Source organism: Procambarus clarkii, chromosome 21 (assembly GCF_040958095.1).
Source record: "Procambarus clarkii isolate CNS0578487 chromosome 21, FALCON_Pclarkii_2.0, whole genome shotgun sequence".
Lineage (NCBI taxonomy): Eukaryota > Metazoa > Arthropoda > Malacostraca > Decapoda > Cambaridae > Procambarus > Procambarus clarkii.
In genome coordinates, this window is record NC_091170.1 from 45722560 (window position 1) to 45727177 (window position 4618).

The following is a 4618-nucleotide window of genomic DNA, read 5'->3' on the forward strand; positions in this document are numbered from 1 at the left end:
AGCATATTGTGCATATATAGGCATATGTTAAGCTAGGTTAGATGTTTAGGTTCTGTTGGCGATTATTTGTTTTTGTAGTACGTGGGTGAAGCATTTACAGCGTTGTGGTTCGAGCAAAATTCGTCAGTGAAGCACTAGTTCCAGAAGTGTTCAAACGAAATCAGTAGTTGTGCAGCCCGTCCTCCAAACAAAGATCCAAAAGTGATTCCATGCACCCGCCAAACCCCCTGTTTATGAATGAAAAGTGGTTTACACACGACTCACAACTGCTGACGTTCGAGCATATCCGGAACAAGTGTTTCACTGACGAATTTTGTTCGAATCACAACGCTGTAAATGCTTCACCCACGTACTACAAATACAAATAATCGCCAACAGAACCTAAACACCTAACTTAACCTAACCTATGCCTATATATACACAATATGCTAATATATTATAATATTAATTTATACTTGAGAAAATTCCCGTTTTGAATGAACAGCATGTTAAAATTTATGAATGCGTCTGTGGGGTTGACCGCTGGATGTAATGGACTTGAGTCGAGGACGGGTTGAGTTGTCTGTCAACCGTGTTTCATTCATAAACAGGAGGTTTGGCAAGTTGGCACTGCACCACTGCCTAGACCTAACCATTCACAAAATTATAATATACCTTAAAATTGAGTAATATTCTAGAATATACTGCTTCTGGTATCATAGTACGTTAAAATTAACGAATGCGTCTTTGGGGTTAGGCACAGCTTGGACGATTGGGTGGAAATCATGAATGTTTCTCATCGCAAAAAATCAATCTGAGTTAGAGTCTGGAGCCTAGTGTAGAGAACATAATGTGTACTGTGAAGACTGGGATATTTTTACCTAATAGGCGGCAGGTAGCTAGAACCATCTGTCGACCATAGGCGACACCTCTTTTTGAGTTGTGCCCCGATTGTACCCTTTGTTAAAACGTGAAATGACGTTACTCACATTCTAACGGTTTATAGATATAAATAATAATTTATACAACGTATTTAATTATAAACGAATACAATTAATAATGTATCCTGATTGAAGATAATGATTGTTTGTAAACATTATGCATTATTATATGCAATATCACTTATGGCATATTTGTAAGAGGATCTGATATTCATCCCCCAATAAGGCAGACTCCTCTCCCGTGGGGCAGCTGGTGGACATACCCACACAGTTCCTAGTGGAGGAGGCGCACTATTGCCAGAAGCGGCCCAACCTGCAGGTCATCGCCTATGTGCACTCAGCCATCATTAATATACAACAAAGGGACGACATTCGCGCCACATGGGGCAACGCCTCAGCCTACGACCTGGGGAATATCAGCGTCCAGGTCGGCCTTGTCTTCATGGTGGGACGAGTCAAGAGCAGCTGGGAGCGACATATTGTTCAAGAGGAGAGTCAACATTATCACGACATTGTTCAAGTGAGTCACCAATGTTCAGATGAGTCAATGTTCTGTAAGTGATATTTCATTCTCTAACGTCAGCGTTATAACATTGTCCAGAGGATTTAGTACTACCAAGATATTAACTCTGGAGAGACTCATTACTTTACAATTTGCTTTCTAACTATAATTAAATTACCCCTGAATCCCTTAGTAGTTCACTTTCTGATCGACTCCTCCAGCAACTGTTGAGGCTATCAAGCACGGCGCTTGGTTAACTTATAAAACTGACAAAATTGTTATGATGAAGAATTAGACCTGACTGTCAGCCAGACGAGTGGGGTCGTCGCCACTCGCTCAGCCATAATACCAATCCTGTGCTCAGAGCTATCATTTTAAATGAGAATATCTAATTAACGGGAAGATTTTTACAATTCATTATTAACCCTAAGTTGGCGGCCCATGTCATATGTTTAATAGTCTCATATCTACACAAATCAGCACATTGATCATCATTATTGCAGGACACAGCACATACACAGGACATACACAGCAAATCTTGCAAAAAACAAACTCCTAAATAGCACCTGCTTATCAGTTTACAACCAAAATGTTAGGTCACTTGGTAAACATTTTGATAATATAAATGCACTACTCACAGCACTAGGTACTAAATTATCATTCATCATTTTAACAGAAACTTGGCTAAGTAAAGACTATACCCAACTCTACAATTTAGCTGGTTATAAAGCCATTCATAACTGCAGGCCTATTAAAAAAGGAGGTGGCACAGCAATATATTACAAAGATACCTTCATCTGCAATAGTGTCATCAGTGATAGAGACGACTATTGTGAATATACCTTTGCCAAGTTCTCCAGTAAATCCCTTAAATCCTCCCTGACTATCGGTACCATCTATAGATTTCCTAATACCAACATAGCTTCATTCTCAGACAACGTAAGGAATCTTATCATAAATAACAATCTCAACAAAAATCACATCATTCTAGGAGGTGATTTCAATATTGACCTGGGTCTTCAAAATAACCCTCAAGTTGACTATTTCCTTAACAGCATGCACTCCTGTATGCTAATCCCCACAATCACCAAGCCCACCCGAGTCACTCAAACATCTGTCACTACCTTGGATCACTTATGGATTAATATAACAGCTCTCCTTACATCTAGGGTAATCTATGATAGAACAACTGACCACTATCCTACCTTCCTCATAGCAAACATGGACACAATACCTCCTGAAAGTAAGAAACTCTCATTCAGGCTACACAGTGAATCAGCTTTTGGCAAATCTCTCTAATGCACTTCACAATACTAACTGGGAATCTGAATTCAATAATACACAGGATATAAACTCATTAACTAACCTCTTTCTCTCCAAAACTCTAAGCCTCTACAACATTCACTGTCCCCTTCTTACCAAACAAGTAACTGACAAAAGAAAAAACAATCCGTGGCTCACAAGTGGCATAATTAAATCAATCAACAAAAAACACAAATATGAAAAGAAATTTAGGATTAGCCTAGTTACAAAGAAAATAGTCAAAAGGTACTCATCAGTGCTTACCAGTATCATAAGAAAAGCCAAACTTTCATATTATGAGACTAGATTCAAAGAAGCAAAAGGCAATATGAAAATCACATGGAATACCATCGAACAAAAGGTCTTAGTTGACATGAACTTGAAACCGGCCATATACTGCTGGTATGTTGACGACATTTTTACACAGGTACCTGATATGTCAGACATCTGCAGGAGCTGAAGGAGGTATTTGAGCGGAATTCTGTGTTGCGTTTCACTTACGAGATGGAGAAGGATGGGAAGCTGCCCTCTCTAGATGTAACAGTCATGGAAAGGAGCGGAGGTTTCCACACTGCAGTCTACACTAAGGAAACAAACATAGGAATGTGCCTCAATGCCAACAGTGACTGCCCAGACAGGTACAAGAGGAGTGTTGTTAACGCTTATGTCAACCGTGCTCTCAGCCACAGCTCAGGATGGAAGCAAGTCAATGAAGAACTCTGTAGGGTAAGACAGGTCCTAGTCAACAACGGCTTCTCCAATGGTTTTGTTGAAGACATCATAAGAAGGAAGGTGAAACGCCATGCAACCTCTGAAGAGATAACTAACACAACACCTGTACCCCCTATTAGGCTATTTTACAGGAACTTCTTTTCCATAGCTCATAAACCGGAGGAAAGGGTCCTGAAAATTATTGTTAATAGTAACGTTATCCCTACAGACAAAAATCAGAAGATACAATTGACGATTTACTATAAAACCAAGAAAACTGCCAACCTACTCATGAGAAACTCTCCAGACACAAAGCAAAGCAAAGCAGAACGCTTTGGAAGAGACCAATGCCATCTATGCCTTCAAATGCCCACTTGGGGACTGTAAGCCTCAAAGAACTCAGAATATAGGCAAGACAACAACATCTCTTTCCAGGCGATTAACGATGCATAAGCAACAGGGCTCCATTAAGGAACATATAATCTCTTCCCACAACCAGACCATCACCAGAGAAGTCTTAACAAAAAACACGGAAATCGTCGATAGATACAGCGATAGCAGGCGGCTTGACATCTGCGAGGCACTACACATCAAGAAGTCAACACCAGCAACCAACAGCCAATTAATGCACAACTATATTCTACCCACTTCAAGGCTCCGCACCAATATAGAAACATCAAGAAATATGGGCCAATAGACCCTTTGCAGTTACTTCCATTCTTCCCTTTAATTTACCCAATTTATACCCATTGTTTCGTGTTCTATCTTGTGTTGAAAGTTTTGTTCACCTCATCCAAAACTGTTGTAACATATCACCTCACCCAAATGCGGGTATATAAGATGAAAGCTGTTTAAATATAGCATAGTAGAACTCTGTTTAGTGTTTGCAGGTTATAGTTGTGTGTGTGTAAACTAAAGTCTTTGAAAATGTAATAAGTTATTACGAAACGTGTTCAAGTGTCGCGTCAGACTAGAAATAAAAATGAATTTTGGAGAATTGATTTTTCAATTACCATCGACAGTGAAAAGAAACATAAGAAATATTGAGAAAATTCGTGTTAGAATTATTAATCTTACTTTTTCGGTTATATTTAATAATATATATATATATATATATATATATATATATATATATATATATATATATATATATATATATATATATATATATATATATATATAT